At 42.0% G+C, this 22245-nt stretch overlaps 1 protein-coding gene across 6 annotated transcripts in view; it reads right to left on the bottom strand.

Annotated features, from left to right (window-relative positions):
* MITF (melanocyte inducing transcription factor) overlaps positions 1 to 22245 on the bottom strand; it is a 225370-nt gene that overhangs the window by 130164 nt on the left and 72961 nt on the right. The window contains exon 1 of one of the 6 annotated variants that reach the window (XM_047850205.1): positions 2009 to 2107. The exons of the other annotated variants lie outside the window; for them this stretch is intronic. The gene's annotated coding sequence lies outside the window, so the exon portion shown is untranslated. Of the gene's footprint in view, positions 1 to 2008; positions 2108 to 22245 lie in introns of those variants that run through there. 6 annotated transcript variants of the gene reach the window in all.

Below are 22245 nucleotides of genomic sequence, written 5' to 3'. Positions count from 1 at the left end.
TTAGTCATTGTGCAAGTTCCAAACCAGAAGAGAGGAAAAAACACTGGAAAAGGTCACTAGGTATCTTCAGGTACCAATCTCCACATTTCACTCTTCTCTCCCTCTCATTGAAAAAGACAATTGTTTCATTATTTTAAGAACTTCCAGAGGCTGGGGGGCAGTGGTGGTTAAGCCTTCAGTCCAAATCCCTCTCTGTGTGTGCGACATGATGGATTAAGTGTCCAGCTCCCCATGGGCTCTAACTTTCCTCAAACCTCACAACTTCACCTTGTTTTACAAACTCCTGGGAAGGCTGGGTTTGAGAAGGGGTGAAAGCGAACCCCCTAACTTTCCCACCACCACAAATCTCGCAGCACAGCGCTCACATCCTTGCCCGGAGGGCTGAAAGCAAGGCCTGGGGGCAGTGTCTGAATCCACCATCAGTAAAGGAGACATCTCTTTGCAGCCTCAGATTTTATCTCAATTCTACTCCATGATATACTCTTGCTTTTATCAGCAGAAAAAAGTTCCTAAATAACCGACCAGTTGGATTACTGCAACCTTTGCTCCCCTTCTCCAAATATATACAAGAACTACCAATGCTCAAGAAAGAGGGCCCCCTCCCCCCATTAACCACCTCCAACTGCCAAGGGAGCCCTTGGCAGAGAGGCTTCAGACTGTCTGGGCTCCAGATATTTCTAGGTGACACACACAGCACTAAGGACATGGGTGCTTCAATTTTTAAAGCCTGTTTTATAGGCTCCTCATGTGAATGTTTTCACTTTTAAAAAAAAAATCAACGGATATTCCCTTACCCAGTCTTTCCTGAGGTGGGACTCATCGACTGATTTAGAGCAAGATCAATGTTCTCTTTCAGGAGTAGTGAACAGTAATGAACAGAAATCTTGAGGTAAGGTCCCTTCTGAGCCCACAGAGATGTAAGCACCATTCAGAGAAGGTATCAGCCACCAACATGGCCTGGCCTTCACATCACAGTGACCTCCGTCAGCCTGAGAGCTGGTGGGGAAGGGGGGAAGGGCAGTACCCCCAACCCATGGCTGGTGGAGGATGCAACTGGGCTCTTCCACACCCTCCAGCCCAGGATCCTCCGCACGCTCTTCCGTTTAGAGAGAGCTAGTCAGACCCCATTATTCATCAGAGTGTCCTAAGAAGATACAAGAAGATAAAGTCCTCGACTGTGCTAGATACCGGAAGGAAAAGAGCAGCCACAAAATGAAAACTGCCTTTTTTAGCTACGGTTAAACATTTTTTAAAAAATCACATGCTTTTGCTCCCCATACTATAGCTAATGAAAGGGGCATTTAATATCCAGTGGGAAAAGCAGGGGTTTTATAATTTCATCAGCAATTACTACAAAGCTCATTTGTAAGAGCTTGGCGAATCCTCATTTATTCCGACCTCGAGAACCAACATTCTTTGGGGTTAGAATCCAGGGACTTATTCTAATCTTGAATGTTCTCCCCAGTCCCTTTAAGAGGAAAAAAAAAAAAAATGAGCTTCACATCGACTGATGCATGACATTGTTCCAATCCAAAAAAAAAAAAAAGAAAAAAGTGTGCAGGTTGAAATCATTATAACATGTCATAAAGCATCAGTAATGGCCACTCAGCAATAGCTAAACCATTTTTAAGGTCATAAACAAGCACATAAAGTGTGCTACACTAATTTATTGGAAACATCCTCTTTAAAAGAAAGGGTCACAAAGGGCTCGGGCTCAATCACATTGCTCTCCTCACGCCAGCCGCAGAACTTACATATGACCTTTGCAATTCCCCTTGCAAATTCTTTCAGCACTTGGGCATTCCACTTTCAAGCTTAGGGGGAGGTGAGGCAAAGCTATAAAAATCAGCAGCAGGAACACTGGAAAATGCTGGAATAAGATGAATGCCTTTCTCACAGAAGAAATGCAGGCACTATTAATTTACAGAATCCAGTGCAAAAAAAGGCAACTAGTCAGACCTCCTTCACCACTTATAGTTTAAACCCAGAAAAGCAAAATCAGACTTACCCTGGGAAGCCATCCTATAGGCTGACTCAGAAAAGCAGCCTGTTGACAAGCCAAAAACAGCTACAAACCAATGCTCCAAAAACTCGCTGGGTTTAATCCTCTCATCCACCTACTAACCCCTGCTACTACGTATGCATCTGGCTTTTGTTAAAGAACTTCTGCAAACGTACAGTGGATGAGTAATCATTCAGACTTCGTAAAACATGCCAAACCCATCACTAATAACACTAGTTTCATTTACTCATCACATTTTTGAGTCCTTTATTTTATTTTTCTAAGCAAAATTAGTGTTTTTTTGCTGATGCAAATTTCCTGCCACTACAGCATGCACTTACTGTCCAAAAGGCAGCAGACTGCCTGGTGTGTACCTAATTTTCTGGGGGTCCTTGTCAGCAGTGGGTAATGATGAAGTAATAAGTAAAGGCACAGACTGCTTGACAAAATATCTTTTAAAATTAATAGTACCAAAAAATAATAATAATAATAATATCACCACTGCTTTCCCAAATAAATAAAACCTCCAGCCAATTCTTTCTTTTTTCATTGAAAAAGGAAATTGTTTTGCTATAAAAATTATTAGAAATACTGAAGAATAGGAAGGATAAATTGATCCCTCACTGTCTTCCCATCTAATCCCTGTTCTTAGAGGTAATCACTGGCCCAAAGCTTTTAATATGTCATTCCACAAATTTCTACTTACATACTATGCCTGTGTATTCACACACACACTTCAAAGAAACTCTTGGGGACTGGTAAGTCTTGGACACCAGAGTTTTCCAGATTTTATAAAGAGAACAATACACACACAGTATAATATCCCCAGTGGGATAGGGCAATAGCTCATAATCAAGTGCATTAATATTTCTGCTGGAAACATATGAATATTAAACTGAGACAATAAAGATGATAAATAGCCTCATGTCATTTCAGGTCAGCTAATTCTGCCAAATGAAGTAAAATTTAAAAAAGAAAAAAAATGCTTCAATATTCAGAGATTTCTGGATTTCAGAATTGCAGATAAGGAAGTTCACGGGATTTCTCCCAGTTACCAAATTTTGAAGACTTTCCCTTTTATTCCAAATGTTTGTGATAGGAAATTTAGAAAAATATACATAAATTTAAAGTCACTGTAAAATCCCACCACACGAAGAACTGAGTTTTATTTACTAATGTATCAACTGCCTCCAGGGAGCACAGACTCGGTCCTTCATTGGGCAGATTAAAAAATTCAGCCAAGGGGCGCCTGGGTGGCGCAGTCGGTTAAGCGTCCGACTTCAGCCAGGTCACGATCTCGCGGTCCATGAGTTCGAGCCCCGCGTCAGGCTCTGGGCTGATGGCTCAGAGCCTGGAGCCTGTTTCCGATTCTGCGTCTCCCTCTCTCTCTGCCCCTCCCCCGTTCATGCTCTGTCTCTCTCTGTCCCAAAAATAAATAAACGTTGAAAAAAAAAATTTTTTTTTTAATTCAGCCAAATGTAATTGTTTTCAAATGTACCTGTTTTCATACCAGGTATAAAGTAATACCTGTTTTAAAAACTTAGAAGGCACTATGCTAACAAAGGTTGAAGCAGGTATTAGTTAGGTGGATGTGTATTATCTTTTAGGCTACTCAGCACCTTTTAAGACACTTCCTGGGTTTGGGGGAATTCCTCTTCTTATGAGTTCAGAGGGAGACAGAGACAACTTCCATGGTGAAAGCCAAGGGCTCACTTTCCCAGACTCCCTTGCAGCTAGGGTAAGACATGTGCCTTCCATTCCACCAATCAGACGTACCTGGGCCACACTGTGCAGACCTGTGTTCTGACCAGGAAAGAAACAACTACATCTGGAAGGCATAGGGGTATAGGATTTGGCTGTATGGTTTAATGGTCTGCCTCAGTCAGGTCAATGTTGCAAGCTACAATGTGTGCACCCAGAGGTAGCTACATCAGTGTCATTGTTCTATATAGTGTGCTGGGGCGTAGTTCCTCACTACTCAGCCGCAGGCTGCTTCACTGGCCTCCCAAGGGTCCCAGGCTCCTGAATATTCTGTGTAATAAACTCTTTCTACTTAAACTGAACCAAGCTTAGCTGTCTGTTGATACAGTGAAGAAATGTGCTACAAGGAGGAAATCTCTTAACAAGGCAAGGCAACATGATGTAGTGGAAAGAAAACAGAGCTAACTAAAAGCCAAAGATAGCAGCTTTCAAAACTGGACTCATATCCCCATCCTATACCAACTATCTCTCGGAGCATGGGCAAGCTTACTATTTTCTTTGAACGTCAATTTCCCTATCTGTAAAATAATAATACCCACCTTGCAAAACTGTTCAGGAGAAAGAAATGAGCTTTTTCATTGATTCACTCATTCATCCATTCAAACACTTCACTGACCTTCGACTATGTGCTATATACACTATGCTCAAATATCAGGTACTAGAGTGCTCAGATGTAGCAAATAAAACTACCAGATATCAAACTGAACTTGAGTTTCAAATAAACCACAAATAGTATCTAGTATAAGCAAGTCCCACATCTGGGATATACTTATACTTTAAAATGTTCTATACTGGCGACATACTTACATTAAAATATTATGTTCTGCTCTGAAATTCAAATTTTTCTGGTGCCCTCTATTTCACCTCTCCTATCGTTCACCTCAGTAAAGAGTAGCGCACCCAAGACACAGAGTCCTTGTTGTCATGGACCCTCAGTCTGCTACCAGGGAGTGGGGGGGGAGGAAACCAGAAAAGTAACAAACAAGCCAACAACTACACAGTATAAATAGAGAAAAGAGTTACAGAGGTAATAATTTGAGCAGTAAGATGGAAATAAAAAGGGAAGCATATTTAATTAGTAGGGTTGTTAAGGAAAGCCTTGTCTAGGAAGGTAACTCTGAAGGAAGGATCGTGCTGAAGACAATTAAACACTTGCTATTATAGTAGAACACCCTGCACAAGGCCTAGGACACGGCAGGTGCTCAATAAATGTTTATTTCGATCCCTGGGAGAACCAGGATTCTACCTCTCTCACTCACCCGACACTGGCCCTGTACCTTCGGGGCTCAGGAAGATGACAAGAAGGGGTAAAAACTGACCACCAAAGTCCGCCCCCTTCAGAAGGTACGGAAGCCACCATTTCTCTACAACGTCTTGAGAGACCCCAAGCCACAGCTTCCCAGTCCAGTCCAGTCCAGTCCTCCTGAATGCCTGGCTCACAGAGACCACAACAGATAAGAAAATGATAGTTGTGTTTTCCAATCACTGTATTTTCACAGCATTTGTTAGCCAGCAATAGTAACCAAGTGTTGGCAAGAACGGGGAGCTTCCAGACCTCACAGACACTGCTGGTAAACTGTCGTGGGAGACTGTCCAGCAGTGCTTAAGAAATCTGAAAATAGATGTACCCCATGTACCACCCAGGCTTCCGCGGCCACTGGCACTGTTGCAGTTCTGACTGTTACCAATTCCTATGATATATCCTTCTCTCCCTTCTCTACTGGATTTACAACACCCCCCTCCACCAACTATGCACACAGTCCCCAGGTGAATCTTTCTAAAACCTGCCTTTCACCATGCCATTCTGCTGCTAAAAAAAAAAAAAAAAAAAAAAAAAAAAAAGGTTTAATATATATACTTAATAAACCTTTGCTGATGGATCGATTGTGAGATTCAAATCTGGGGAGTTTTACTAACCTGTCACTGAGGGGAAAAAAGAAAAAAGAAAAAAACAAACAACTCATGCATTCAGAGGCTTACAGGGCAGCTCCTTGAAATGCCCTCCAAAAAAATAAAACCTTTGCCAGAAATCATGACGGTTGTTGCATACATGGGTGGAAATATGTCTCAGGGGAACAAGCAAGTTTCCTACTGCTATCTGCTCAAAGAGAATGTGGCACAAAAGGCTGAGTGCTGTATCATGGTGACAACCACCGTGACACTGCACAGCACAGAGGGAGTTTCAGCCCTGAAAGGTCTTCCAAGGCTTGGCAAGGGAGGAAGCACGGAAGAAGAAGAGGCAGAGGAAGAGGTGGGGGTCGAGGTCAAAGAAGGGACGGGAAGAGAAAGGAAGACAACGCTTACTCTCCTCTACGGTCTTCTGCTAACGCCCCAATCTTCGATGACTCTCTGGAACGGTATCATTAGTGGTGGTAATAAAGGGTTGGGGAAAAGCATAACAACTCCGACAAGTGCCATTTACTCGGTGCCTGCACATGCCACGTATGATGCTGAGCCATGACATGCTTGTATCTTTATCAGCATTACTGCAACCAATATTTATGTCAAGTCCTGTCTAATCTACTTAACAAGCCTCATCTCATTTCACTCTCACAGCAACCTTGCAAGGTCATATATGTTATCACCCCCATTTTACAGATCAGGAAGCCAGGGGATAGAAAGGCCAGCTAACTTGCCTAAGGTACTGTCTATAAATGCTTAGAGAGTCTAGGGTCCAGTAAGATGACATAGACACCAAAACTGAGCAAGACAAAGATGGAATATTGGAAACTTGGAGAGAAAAGTAAAGAGATGCACTGAAAGCCAATTTACAGCAACATAAGAACTAAGATCCACGAAACCATAACCTATGGGAGGGAGTACACACAGAGCAACATGAGGAATCTCAGCTGAACTGGCCAAATTTAAGCTCCATGTGGTACACTCTGAAGGGGAGAGTCAGATCCCATATTCATTCATTTATTCATCAAATATTTAATGAACACCTACTATGTTTATTTCAGTCCTTGGGGGAGTCAGGACATCCACCTCTCTTGCTTACCCTACCCTACACTGGCCCTGTCCCTTTAGGGCGCAGAAAGATGGCTGAGGGGTATAAACACACCACCAAAGCCTTCCTCCTTCAGAAGGTATGGAAGCCACCATCTTTCTACTATGTGCCAGAAACTGTTCAAGGTGCTAAGGATATAGCAGTGAGCAAAGAGGCAAAAATCCCTGTAGAGTGTCCAAGGACAACAAATTCAAGAAATAATTAAGCCACAAAATATGTTAAAGGAATACAAGTAAGGCAGAGCAAGAAGCATCAAAAGGACTAAGTCAGGGCCAGGAAAGAGATACAACTCTACATCCACCAGTCAGGGGAAGCCCAGAGGATGACATCTGCGCAAAGGTTTAAAGGAGGTGAGGAGATGAATTCTGTGCATGATTGGAGATGATACATTCCAGATGGGACTGTGCCTGGCACACGGGAGCAGCAGTGAGGAGACCAGTCGAGCCATTGCAGAAAAGCTCAAGGGAGGAAACAAGAGGAGATGAAACCAGATTAAATAATAGGGGCCTAACTATAAATTGCATGGGAGGCCCCTGTTCGCCAATGATTCATTAGCTTTGGGGGTCATAAATCACTTACAGAAGCTGATGAAAGTTGGGTGACTTACCCCAGAAAAGTACACATCTACAAAATGCTGTCCTAATTTCAGAGGGTCAGTGCCTCCCCAGTGCTACACTCTAGACTATCGGGATTGGAACACACTCCTGCAGAAGACCATAGTCCTTCCTGCTGAACCAAAGAAATGTACCCAATTGAACTCTACATTTAATGGCATCCCAAAAGGAGACAGCGATTCAGGACAGTGAACACCAAGTTCCTCCAGTCTCTGAGGCTTTATTTGTTCCACCGTCCTCACCAATATGGGGAAGCCATGCTCAAGCATCAGTGGCCCTAGGGGAAGCCACCTATATCTGTCACCTGGGGACTCTTACTTTGTCAACAATAGCATTCAGACACAAAACCACATCAACAGTGATCGTAATATCCAAGGAGAGGAAAGTATGCATCAGATGGGCATAAGTGGAATTGGATGACACTTGGGATCAATCAACCACCTCATAGTTCATGTGTGTATGCATATTTGTGCCTGTATATACATGCATATTTATGTTTTCATTCTTTTCATATAAGCTATGAGAGCAGGATTGTATACCTGTTTTGTTACTGCTGAACTCCCAATGCTTAGAACAGTACCCGCCACACTGTTCTAAGAGATGCTCAGTAAATAATGGTTGAATGAATAAATAAATCCAAAGAATACTTCTTTGCAAATCACTCCAGGAAACAAGAAGAGCAAAATGACACCATTAAATGAAAAGAACAGTTATGCTGGAAAGGTTAGGGAACACAACTCTATACTAGGGATTAGTAAAGTGACAACATAAGCCACACTATTCCACATCATATGGAATGTCACATGAAATATTAAAAATTATACCACCTTTCTGCCACAGTAATGCTGGTTTCTCACCAATGCTTTCCAAATCAATCGTGTTACCAGTTTCGTTCTCTTCCCAAATCCATCATAGACCAATACTTTTGTAAAAAGTAAAATAAAAATGAATTCTTAGACAAATGGAAAGAAAAAAACAAAACACACACAAATATGCAAGCCCAAGTTTGTATCAGATTCAACAGACCTAAAATTACTCTGTTCAGTTGCTATAAACATCTCTAAACACTCTAAATTTCTGTTCTTATCTCACTGCAGACCAGCAACACAGCTCATGAACTAGTCCAACTCATGCGTCACACTTAGAATAGCATGAGTCTTAGATCACACATGCACGTGCACACACACACACACACACACACACACACTGGAAAGTCCAGTATTCAATGCAGATGAAAATATTTTTGCTCTCCATCTGATAATAAAAAAATTAAATTCTTCTACCTATTAAAATTCTGTCAAATACTTATTTTGACTTTCAAGTCTATCCATGATGCTCATAATATCAGACTCCAAAAATATGTTAATATATTGATTATGACTTCCTCCCAATCATCCCAAGATTTAAAAAGAGATACCAGGATCACAATGTTCATTTTATAATAGGTCCTACATTTAGGAAAATAATTTTTGTAGGATCAGTTTTAGGAACCTAAGTACCATGGTGACTTTCATCCATTTCCAAAATGTAATCTTTATATATTTATCTTCTTTATTTATATATCTGTACCTTTGTAGAAACACATTTATTGTATAAACTAGTATGATGAGGTTTTAAAAATGCTAATAAAATGATGTTCACTTGAACCACAGTGTTTTCTAGGGTAGCTAACATTCTGTACTTGAAAATTATCCTATACAACCTAAATAAAATTTGATTAAATATAATTTATAAATTAAACTAATATACGACTTCCTAAGAAGAAAACAGGTTGCCCTTTTTTTCCCCATTAAAATAGCTCCAGGTTAATGAGGATGCTAGCTAATCTTCTTAAATTATCTTTCATCTAAAAAAGAAAACATAAGCTTTGAAACGATATAAACACAATCCTGAAAGCTCTAGTCATTCACAAAGCTTTCTTAAGTTGGAATGAGTTCATGATTTTCCTCAAAGGCCAACTAAACATCCATTCTGGAGAAAAGCATGCTTGAAGCCGTGCAAGCAGTCCATATGGACTGACTGACTAGTTAGCTAGTACTCATGCAAGTAATCCTAGTTTTAGGTCAACTATAAATAAAAACGAGACTATTTTTTAAAGTTTTTATTTATTTTTGAGAGAGAGACAGAGTGCAAGCTGGAGAGGGGCAGAGAAAGAACAGGACACAGAGTCCAAAGCGGGCTCCAGGCTCTGAGCTGTCGGCACAGAGCCTGACACGGGGCTCGCACTTGTGAACCATGAGATCATGGGAGGTTGGATGTTCAACTGACTAAGCCACCCAGGCACCCCAAAATGAGGGTATTCTTGATTGTATTTATAACATGAATTTCCTAGAAGGAGAACTCAAGACCGTGGCCTTCAAGCTTCATAGAGCTTCTATCACATCATCTGGCAGAAATAGTAAATATGAACTGAATCCAAGGATGAAACTGAGATTCCTCATTTTTTATAGGCTGCTGAGGTCACTGATGCTCAGGCCGACTTTTGTAAGAAAGCTGAAAGTCACTGGGGAACCTGGGCCACTGACTTGCAGCCTACGTCTTCTGTACATCTTGGGCATTGCCTGTTTGCTGGCATAAAAGTACATAAACTGATGTGAAGGTTCCCCCCCCCCCCACCCCTGGAAAAAAAAAAGAATAAAGCTGTTTAGTAAAGCTGACAATGGAAAAAAAAAAAAATTGGGAGCTATATATCCCAGAAACCCTATCTACTAAAGCGATGAAATGTTGAAAACCTGACTCCGCTGCCCCTTCTTGCCACGTCCCTTCCTACTGACTGCTCCTTCCAGGAGGAAGGTATTTCCCTCCCACTGGTACCAGGCTTGGCCACTGACGTGTTATGGCCAACGAGACGCGCATACAACTGCCATGTGCCACTTCCCAGGGGGAGGTTCTTCTACGAGCCAGCGTGTGATTCCACCATTTCCCTTTTCCTTCCGTTCGAGACAAATACGTTCCAAGTAGGTGCCGCTCTTTACGTCTTAGTTTGAGAAGGAAAGGGACACCGAGCACAGCCACTGCCAGGCTGAGATTGTTTTCTAAATCCCTAACATTTTGCAGTCCTTTGTCAATGCGGCAAAACTTGGCCGACACAAGGACTGACTGACACAAGGACCTTCTCCTGGTGTGTATCCAGGTCTGTAGTGTTTGTTGAAGACTTCATGGTAAAGCTGAGTTTTCAAGGGAACCAAGTGACAGTGGCAGGGCTGGAGAAGGACCACACCATCAACCGCAGGCGGCCTAGGTTAATTCGAAAAAGAGGCTGAAGAGGAGCCATACTGGCATTAAGAGGCTGGTGTGAGGTGAGGAGGAGGTGAGCCAAGACCATGGCAACAAGGAAGGACACTGGCAAAATTATACGACATAGGGCTATTTGCTCAATTGTCTACCTCTATCCACAGGCCATGAATTCCAATAAGGGAGGACCCTGCTTAATGGAATGTTTTCAAAAGTGTAACACACAGTGATGGCACATGAAATGTTTTTGATGGTAAAGAACCACTCTCGAAATACTGCCACAAACTCAAGGATCGTGCATCTTGGGACGAGGCAAAGTAAAAGAAAGTGAGCTGATTAAATGCGAAATCAGAAAAAAACGTAAGTAAATAGCAGTATAATGGTGAACCTATATGGCAAAAACTGAGAAGATTTAGGGATGAGTGAAGTCTGGTAAAAATTCTGTTCTTCAATATCTGCCCCTATACCTGGATTATAACAGGCAGATAAAGAGTGGAATAGAGGAAGGGAGAGGGCTGGGGCGCCTGGGTGGCGCAGTTGGTTAAGCGTCCGACTTCAGCCAGGTCACGATCTCGCGGTCCGTGAGTTTGAGCCCCGCGTCGGGCTCTGGGCTGATGGCTCAGAGCCTGGAGCCTGTTTCCGATTCTGTGTCTCCCTCTCTTTCTGCCCCTCCCCTGTTCATGCTCTGTCTCTCTCTGTCCCAAAAATAAATAAACGTTGAAAAAAAAAAAAAAAAAAAAAAAAAAAAAAAGAGGAAGGGAGAGGGAAGAGAAAGAAGATTCAAACAAAGCCTGTGCACGCTCTGAAGAAAAAACAAGAGAGAGAGAAAAGAAAAAAGAAACACTATGTAAAAGCAATAGAATTCAAAGAATAAATTGCATGGGTGGTTTGCTATAATTTACAAAAGTTTAATTTAAAAAAATAATAGCGGGGTGCCTGGGTGAAACAGTCGGTTGAGCGTCCAACTTCAGCTCAGGTCATGATCTTGCGGTTTCTGAGTTCGAGCCCCGTGTCGGGCTCTGTGCTGACAGCTCGAACCCTGGAGCCTGATACGGATTCTGTGTCTCCTTCTCTCTCTGCCCCTCCCCAGCTTGTGTTCTGTCTCTCATAAATAAATAAATAAATAAATAAATAAATAAATAAATAAATAAATAAATAAATAAATAAAATAAAAATAAAAAAAATAAAAAAGGAATAGCAACTTCCATTCTGTGAGTACTCATTTTATGTCAAGCGCTATGCAGATCATCCATCATTTTATCCATTTCTTTCCAAAATCCTGCAAGACTGGAGTTCATATGCCCATTACAAATGAGGAGACACGCTCCAGAAGGTAAAAAAAACTTGGCCAAGATCACACACGATTAATAGTTTGTCCAATTCCAAGCTTGTGCCCTTAAGCTCATACCTGGCAGTCTTTTCATACCCAAACAATTAAAAAATAGTAACAACAATGACAAATGTTCATAGCTGCAGTATTTGTAAATGCCCCAAACTAGAAAATGCCCATCGACAGTAGAATGAATAAATAAATCCCAAAAGATTCATACAATTAAATACTATAGCACTGAAAACAATTGAACTACAACCAACCACAGCAACACGGATGAATTTCACAAACATAACCATGATTAATAAAGGCCAGGCACAGGTGAGTAGTTACTGTCTGACTATAGGATATTCCATTTCCAAAAAGTACAAAGCAGGCAAAATTAACCAATGCTGTTAAGAGCCAGGATGGTAGCTACCCTTGGGAGAGTTAGCGACCAAAGGGCACAAGAAGGGAGTATCAGGGGTACAAGGTAACGTTCTATGAATTAGACTGCATGCTGTAAACAGAAGGCCAACTTATACAAAATTCATCATGCTATACACTTATAGTAAGCGCACTTTTCTCTACATATGTTACACTTCAATAAAGTGTTTTTTTATTTTTTAGGTAATGTTTTGTTTTGAGAGAGAGAGAGAGAGAGAGAGAGAGAGAGAGAGGAAAGCATGAGCAGGGGAGGGGTAGAAAGAGAGGGAGACACAGAATCTGAAGCAGGCTCCAGGCTCTGAGCTGTCAGCACAGAGCCAGCCCCGAGGCTGGAACCCATGAAACGTGAGAACATGACCCCAAGCTGAAGTCGAAGTCGAACACTCAACCAAATGAGCCACCCAGGAGGCCCAATAAAATGTTTTTGTAATAAAAAAAAAATGATTCACATACTCAAGGCACTTTCTGGTTTGTCCTTTTCATGTATTTAGATTCAAATATTCTTTAGTAGAGTGCGTACTATATTTTCTCAAGCTTTATAAATCTTAAATAGGAAGAAAAAATACATTAGAAATTTAAAAGGTGGGAGTCAGGGAAAAACAACTGACTAGGGATCAAAAACTCTGTCTTAGGGTACTCTTTCATTCCCTACTAGGTGCATACTCCAGAGCAAGGCATTCAGCCTCACCTGTGGCCAGTTTCCCCATTATAAAACTGAAGGGATCAGACCAGAAGATCTTCGTGGCACCTCATTCTGGTCTTTTCTTTTTCTCTGAGTCCTACACTTGCCATTATCACATTGCTGCAGCATTCACACAGAAAAGGGGAACAAAAGAGCAACCGCTTGCAAGCTTATCACATGATTCTAGGGAAGAAGGAAACAAACTTGACATGTACCTCTATCTCATCAACACTGGATTATCGATGTAGATACTAAGCGCTGCAGACAATCCCCAGAAACAGAATTACCACTCACCAAATGGGTCCTATCAGCACCCTTGTTCATATATTCTTTTTTTTTTTTATCTTAAAGTAACGACTTTTATTTTTTTTTAACATTTATTTATTTTGAGAAAGAGGGAGAGAAACAAAGAGAGAGGCTGAGAGGGAGAGAGAGAGAATGTCAAACAGGCTGTACACTGGAGCCCAATGCAGGGCTTCAACTCATGAACTGTAAGATCATGAACTGAGTCAAAACCAACAGTTGGGCACTTAACCAATTAAGCCACCCAGGTGCCCCTTTATGTATTTATTTTTTAAGTTTATTTATTTTGAGAGAGAGAGCTTCTTCAACAGTCTAAAGCTCCCACGAAAAACAGAATGGCCAATTTATCAGACAAAATCTTTCGTGGGTATTTTATTCTAGAACCAAGAGAACTACTAACCTCCTCCTGTACTACAGATAATTACAAATTTCCAGAATTTTGTAAGATGTGTTCATTTGATCAAAAGAATGCAGAGAAATACACAGTAGCCTATGCACTCTTATTTCATGCTCCTTTGTATAAATCCAATAGGCTCTCTTACCAACTTGTTTCTTGCATTGCAAGCACAGAACCTAACACTATGAGATGAGACCCTGTATTAGACAGAGTCCAAACAGGAGAGAGAAACGGCACAGTAATTTCAACAGAGAAAGTTTCATGGAGGGAATTATGAGTTATAACGAGAAATTAATAGGAACAGAACCTTTAAGAATATAAGATACAAGGAGCAGCCACACCTCTAGGGCTGAGCCTCAGTGCCGAAGGGACAGCATTCCTCCCCAGGGCTGAGATCCAGGTTCCACTGTGCTCCCGGCAGGGCGGGAAATTCGCTGTGGTGTTGCATGTGTGGAACTCACTGGAATCCATCCTCCAGCGTGCCAGGGAAAGCCGTTCCCCACAGAGGTGGCTCGCCAGAGGCACACTGCTCCAAAACTGCCCAAGTAGGGAGGTCAGAGGAAGCTGCAGGCTACTAGAGGCAGCCCTGGCCACCAGGGACTACAGGAGCCTGGCACTGGAGAAGCACCCTGCCATAGGGGCTGGGGGAAAGTAGAGGCACATGCAGTGCAGGAAACAAGCACTAGAGATGTCTCTCATGCTGCAGGAGCCAGGGGCTGGAAAAGCCAGCAAGGAAAACTCCTTCCTCCTACAATGTCTCTCCAGGACGCTCTCCGAACAGTGCTCCACATCATGCCAGCTGGCAAAGGAAGAACATTCACAGTCCATATCCATTGTCACAGAACAGACAATGGAGGATGACTCTGAACCTGAGAGACAATAAACTGACAACCAGCACAGACCCTACAGCAAGCAGTTACAGTAAGTTCTAATATCCCAATACCCCGCAGGCCTGCCACAGATGTTCACTTAATCCTGTGAGAACTACCCCAGCTACAGATGACACCACTGATAGACAGGGAGGAAAATTCTCGTGTCAATAGGCAAAAAACAAGTCTGACAGCACAGAGAATAGCACTACTTCTGGGTCAGGTGTGGGGTTTTGGTTTCCTGGGATACATCTCAATTGTCCCCTCCCCTGATTTGTACTAAGTCACTGTATAGACAGTCCTCAGCCTGGCACACACGTTGATAATACCAGTATTCTAACAAAAGAGGACAGACTTTGAACAACAAATCGCTCACTGGGCCATAAATAATGTTGCTCATATTTTGACCTTTGCTTAGCCATTTACATGAATGTGGTCACTGTCTGTAACAAGATAATTTCAGGCCTGCGTATGTGTCAGCCATGGCCTTTCGTCCAAGCTCTGGTCATTCTGCAACCAAAAATGTAGGCTGGAGGGCACATTTTAAACCAGAGAAGAAATCACTCAACTACTCATATGTTCAGGATCATGGGGTTAACGATCAGGTAGAGTCACAAAGGATCCCAATAACAGGAAAGACCCAAGATGATGAGAATAAACATTTGCCAAAACTCACTTTGGCAAAGATCAAAGATGCAGGGCCGGGGCGGGGGAAGCTTAGGATTTCTAAAGTTCAAAACCCAACTGTATGCTGCATATAAGCAGTGAACCTGAGGTAGAAGAAAAGAGCTGACTGAAAAACATAAGGATGGAAATAAAGAGAACTTGTGAGCACCCATCTAAAGGGTTCAAGAAGCCCAGGCTGAATAATTTCAGTTCAGGCCAAAGAGCGACTTTGGCAAAGAACTGAAACAGAAAATGAGGAAATCACAGGGAAAAGCAAATAAGTGTTTCTTCTGTTTGTGTGTGGGCGTGTGGGGGGTGAATTCAAAATCCGGGAAATAACTTAGTCACCACTTCACAGCACAGTCCACGGAAGGAATAACAGAGGACGAGACACACAAACTGCTTTTGGGATTTTTTTCTTTATCTCACACTCGGCTGCTTTGTCTCCCCCCAAATTCATTTTCTTATTTCCATTGGATCTGGTCAGGTTTGGTTTTTTCTTTTTTTTTTTTTTTCCTTGACAGGAAGGTAAAGCTCTTTTAACTTTATTTCCCCAGTTATCTAGAACAATGCTAGGAACAGAACAAATACTCATGAAATTTTTGTTGGGTGAATTTTTAAAAAATCCAAGAAAGGAACTTTTTATTCAATTATATGCCTAATATCAAGTGTCACAATAGCAAGCACATTCTAAACCAAGGGTCAGCAACTATTTAGGTAAAGGGCCGGGTAATATTAGCTTTTGGCTTGGTGGGCCACATATGGGCTCTAGTGCATGTTTCTTGTCTTGTTTTGTTTAAGTGGTTGAAAGCAACTATTAATTATAAAACCATTTTTAGTTCTATGGCTATATATGGAACAGGTGGCAAGCGGGATGCCGATGATGATGGCTTACTAATTCCTACCGTACAGTATCATATACAAACTCAGAATGCACACACACATACACACACAATCAAGAAAAGCTGGCTTGTACTTTTGTCTTCATGGATAGATTTTTTTTTCTCCTATTTTAAGTGGGGAATTCAGGACCTAGAATTAGCTTCGATGATGACCTCCTTAGATTTTGTTTTAACTTTTTCCATCTATATCTAACTGGATGCTATTGAAGGAAAAAACTAAATGCAGGGTCCTGAAACAGGAAAATGCACAGTGAGCAGGTTACAGCACTGCCCCGGTGAAGGTGCCCCGAATCCAGGCTTCCACACGGTCTATGCCATCTCGCATTGTTTCCCGTACATCTTCCCAATTAGATTTTAAGTTTCAGTAGCCTCATTAGTTTTTCAGGCTTTATGACTCAAGCTTAGGGGTGGGGGAGAGGGCAGCGACTCACAAAACAAAGACTTCAATGTCTCCAGCAGCTGAGAAAATTCCAGCATTGTCAGGGTAGATACTATTTATAACCCGTGTAATGTGTATGCTCCTGAATGCATTTTCTACGGAGAATATCCGACTTACGCCTCTGAATTTCTGGCTTTAGCGATGGTGAAGAAGTCAAGCAACTAAGAGTCTGACGAATGAAGGGGGGGGGGGGGGGGAGAACTCCTTGCGATTGTTATTTTCTGACATCCGGCATCATGTGATAGAATTAAAAGGTTCCTGTTTTTGACTCACCTTTGACAAGACTCACTGCTATGAGTTTTGAGCCTAAGTTACTGGAAAAATATGGGGTCGGAAAATATCCTACAACTAGGCTGATAGAAAAAAAAGTTCTGGAAAACTCCATTTGACTTTTTTCCAGAAAAACACATACACACACACACATACACAAGAATCAATGCCAAGCAATGTTATTGAAGGTATATATACGTGGCCTATAATTATACACATATTCTGTGGGTATGTTTACTCTTTTCTTTTTTACACAAGAGTGGGGTTCTCTAGGAAGGTACCTTGACATGATGCTGCCCACACTGCAGGGGGCTGGGCAGCCCAGCACCGCAGCAAAACTCTGCAAGGACTGATTACAATGGACTCTGCAAGCTTTGCTCATTACCTCCATTCCACTCATGGATCCCAACCAAATTAATTTTCTCCTGTGCCAATTCTATCACATCCCCTGGGTTTACAAAGAAGTTTTACCAGGCCATCAGAACCCAAAAGGGACTGAACATTTTTGTTCTGGAAGAAACTTGAAATAGAGCTTAAAAATAAAACAATGAGAATGAATTTTTAGCTTTGCAACGCTCTTTGTTTCTTGAAATTTCTTTTAAAACTAAAAAAAAAAAAAAAAAAAATCCTACTCTTGCTTTTATTGCTACATTTAACCTGCAAGTTACTTAGAAACTCCAAGGGTTTTATTCCAAATTTGACCTGACGTATTTCAGAATACACAATCACATCGAAGTGTAAGTTGGACAAAGTTTATCAGGACACCCCTGGTAAAGATACTCCCTCAAACAACAATGTCCAATAGGAATATAAAGTGAGCCACATATATAAGTTTAAATTTTCTCATAACTCTTTCTAAGAAAAACAAAACAGGTGAAGTCAATCCTATCTAATTTAACCTAAGGCACCCAACATACTGTCTCAACGTTAACCACTAGTAAAAACCAGTATTTCGGGGCGCCTGGGTGGCGCAGTCGGTTAAGCGTCCGACTTCGGCCAGGTCACGATCTCGCGGTCCGGGAGTTCGAGCCCCGCGTCGGGCTCTGGGCTGATGGCTCAGAGCCTGGAGCCTGTTTCCGATTCTGTGTCTCCCTCTCTCTCTGCCCCTCCCCCGTTCATGCTCTGTCTCTCTCTGTCCCAAAAATAAATAAACGTTGAAAAAAAAAAAAAAAAAAAAACCAGTATTTCACATTCTTTTTTTTTATATATTAAACTTATGACATCTGATGTACATGTTACACTCACAGTGCATCGCAATTTGGACCAGTCACATTTAAGTGCTCAATAGCCACGTGTGGCTGGTGCTACCATATTGGACGGCAACGCTCTAAAGGCTTCTTTTAAGCTTCTTTGAGTTTGCTCTTTCAACTCAGTTGCAATGACATGGCTATCATCAGAAGATATTCTGAGAAGTGTTTCAACTTCTTGGACAAGTTCACACTTGGGCTTCACTCTCTGGCATGTCCACACTTGGGGCCATCTGTTACAATGGAACAATGCCCACCCGAAAGAAGTTACCAGCTTCCAAAACCAGACATGCAACGACAGCAAGAAGATTCTCCTAGCTTAAGCAGTTTCAAATTCTGAACTTCTGAACTTCATTTTTCCCAGGTGCTGCATCTGGACGTTTTAGCAGGGCTTAAATTAGTACCATTTTTGAGATACTGTCTTTGAAAGAGAAGGAAAAAAAAAAAAAAAACCCCAAGGCTGAACCTTTTTTAGGATAGGCCTTTGAGGAAGAAGGTTACAGGAAACACAAGCTAACAGTGGAGGAGACAGTGCACCCTTTATATGGCATTTTTAAAAAAACAAATCGTGACTTAAAAAGTCTCTTCAGTATGAACCTTTATTCCTATCCTACCTGCAACTGAACAACTATACCTGCTTTTCTTAAGCCACTACAATGTTCTAACATATAAATGTTTATTTTTTTCTTCTTGAAGGTGAATCTTCTTATTGAAATTTCAACCTATTAATCAGATAGAATTAAGGAAAAGTGGAGCTGAGAACTGCTGCTTTTTATTTTAAATATTCATTCCCCTTTGATTTTTTTTGCATACCATGTGCTACTTGTAAGAAATGTTTTGATTAATTTATTTGAAGAAAATTAGCCTATTAATGGATTCTAACAGTGCATCCTTTATGAGTAAATACTTCTCTGACTTTAAAATACCTCTGACCCCAAATCCTTCTATGTTTTATGAAAGTATTCATAAAAATATTCATAAATGTTTCACTTAAATCTAGCACTTTCTATTAAAAATGATGAAATAGCTAATGAGACTATGTTCAGTCAAAAGCCCAAACTGTACTTCATTCATGTATTCACTTGATACATATTTATTTACTGCTTAAGTTATACTAGACACTAGACAGGTGCTACAAAGGTACTTGGGAAACGGAGACAAATATAGTCTCTCCTTGGTGAAGCACCAAATCTAAACTGAAAATATGGCCAAGTAAATAATATCAGTAAGGATATGACATTAACATGGGGGAACTGTACAATGTAAGTGGATGAATGGATGGATAGACAGACAGACAGACAGGGATAGTGAAGCTAAAACTTAATGGATGTACAGCCCAGAAAATTGAGGGAAGTGGGAGGGAAAAATCAATTGCATATGCCAGAACACAAGCGAGGGAATGAACAAGAAACCCACAGGAAATGAAAGAAGAAAAAGAAAGTAAGTCAAAGATGGGTGAATGACAAAAAGAAAGAAGAGAGGGTGGTGGGAGGCAACAAGGGAGAAAGGGGGTGGGCTTCACAGGTGCCCGGCTTCTACTGTCGTTCTGCCTCACTCTCCTCTTACTACCAAGTAGTGTCCCTGCTACAGGCAGGGGGTGGCCCTTCACCCCGGCCCCCTCCCCCTTTCTGTCCTCTCCTGCTGACTGCTCGTGCTCCAGGCCCCAAACTCATCCCCATCTCCCTGGGTTGGGTCTGACTTCTTTCCCCAGGGCCAAGCCTCAGAGGGTAGGAGGGAAGGACTTTCTCTGAGAAGGGACCCCCTGCTCAGTGTGTCAGGTCCTGTCCTGTGAGGGCTGCTAGAGTGGGGCCCTTCTGTCCCCTGCAGCCTGTGCCCTCCCATCTGCACCGTGCAACTGTGGGGCCTGTGGTCTGATGAGTGTGCATGCCCCCGCCCCCCGTGGTCAGCAGGCACTCCCGGCACCCACACGAAGGTGGGGGTTGGTCCCCAGCTTCTCTGCTTCTGAGCTGCCATTTCATCCAGTGCCCTGAGTAGATGGAATGGAACACTGAAAAGAAAACGTCTTTCAAAAAGAAAAAATGGGGGGTGGGGGGGTAGAGTGGGTGGCTCAGTTGATTAAGCATCCAACTTTGGCTCAGGTCATGATCTCACCTTTCGTGAGTTCTAGCCCCACATCGGGCTCTGTGCTAACAGCTCAGAGCCTGGAGCCTGCTTTGGATTCTGTTGTCTCCCTCTCTCTCTGCCCCTCCCCCACTCATGCGCGTGCACGCGCTCTGTCTCTCTCTCTCTCTCTCTCTCAAAAATGAATAAACATTAAAAAAAGGGGGGGGGGGTGTGAGGACTTTGTCCCCTCAATGAGGAGCCATCCCATAATTTTAAGATTTGAAAGGCTCAGAGGAGGTCAAGATGAGGCATAGAACACAATCGGGCCCAGGAAAAAGTTCCTGCAGTCTGGATTCCTAAAACTCAAACTTGGGTAGATCGTGCACCAAGTTTCACAGCTACTGCAGATACATACACAGGAGGAAAGGTGTTCTTGACCTCTGGTTTAACTTTGTACTATGAAGTTGTCCCAGGGTAAAACAGAAAGCAGAATCTTTTCATCACATGCAAACATCCCAAAAAGCCTTGATAAAACATGAACCAAGGTACTAACGCAAAAAGTTTTAGTTCCAACTTGAAGACTAACGTTATTATATTTCTTTTACTATATTTCTTCTTAATGTTACATACTTCTATTTATATGTATATGTACCTCGCATACAACGAATTAACAAACACTCACATAAGTACCATCCAGGCCTTAAGATGCTATTCTGAATATCTGATTCTATTGTTTTTTTCAGAAATAAAACATCGTGGATTCAATTTAAGACTTTCTTGCATTCTTGCTTGCTCTTTCTCCCATCCATTTCTCTCCTCACAAAGAAATTGCTTTCCTGAAGCTGATGTTTCTTTCCAAACCACGTTTTTCACGCACACATACACACACACTTTCATTAAGGCTACATGGTAATGTTCTATATAAATTTTAAGTGCAACCTACCCTACCCATCATACTGCCATTTGTTTCTCTCAATATTTTTTTAAACATATTCATCAGGGGACACCTGAGTGGCTCAGTTGGTTAAGCAAGCCTCTGACTTTGGCTTAGGTCATGATTTCACAATTAGTGAGTTCGAGCCCCGCATTTGGCTCTGTGCTGACAGCACAGAGCCTAGAACCCATTTCGAACTCTGTGTCTCCCTCTCTCTCTCTGTCCCACCCCTGCTTGCACTGTCTCTATCTCTCAAAAATTAATAAACATTAAAAATAAATTTTAAAAATACATCAGGACTACGTGAGAGCCTAAGATAGTTTTTTTTTTATTAGTTTTCTTTATTTTTGAGAGGCAGAGAGAGACAGAGTGGGTGGGGGGGGAGGGAAAGAAAGAGAGAGGGAGACACAGAATCCGAAGCAGGCTCCAGGCTCTGAGCCATCAGCCCAGAGCCTGACGCGGGGCTCGAACTCACGGACCGTGAGATCGTGACCTGGCTGAAGTCGGATGCTCAACCAACTGCGCCACCCAGGCGCCCCTCAAGTTGATTTTTAAAGGCATTCTTTATCAAGGCTTTTGGGGACGTTTGTATGTGATAAAAACATTCTGCTTTCTGTTTTACCCTGGGACAACTTCATAGTACAAAGTTAAACTGTTCAGGAGTTGTGTATCCTTAAAGGCTATATGAGTAGTTTCAAAACAAAGATCAACTCTGCTGGCAATCATGCCTAGAAGTCATCAGTGAATTTTTGTGTACTTCTCTGACAGTTCTATAGGCAGAGAAAAGGAAAAATTGTCTATGGTCTCCTTTATCCTATCCCACTTTGGTGACAATTAACAACCATAGATTTGCAGCACCTTGACTTTCAAACATTAAGAATAGCATTTTGGTGGCAGGGTGGCAGGGGCTAGGTGGGTCTGTCGGTTAAGCATCCGACTTCGGCTCAGGTCATCTTGCAGTCTGTGGGTTCAAGTCCCGCATCAGGCTCTGTGCTGACAGCTCAGAGCCTCAAACCTGCTTCAGATTCTGTGTTTCCCTCTCTCTCTGCCCCTCCCCGACTCCATTCTGTCTCTCTGTCTCTCTCAAAAATAATA

This window comes from Prionailurus viverrinus, chromosome A2 (assembly GCF_022837055.1).
Source record: "Prionailurus viverrinus isolate Anna chromosome A2, UM_Priviv_1.0, whole genome shotgun sequence".
Taxonomy (NCBI): domain Eukaryota; kingdom Metazoa; phylum Chordata; class Mammalia; order Carnivora; family Felidae; genus Prionailurus; species Prionailurus viverrinus.
The sequence above is the reverse complement of the archived record's forward strand: the minus strand, read 5'-3'. Positions and strand labels throughout refer to the sequence as shown.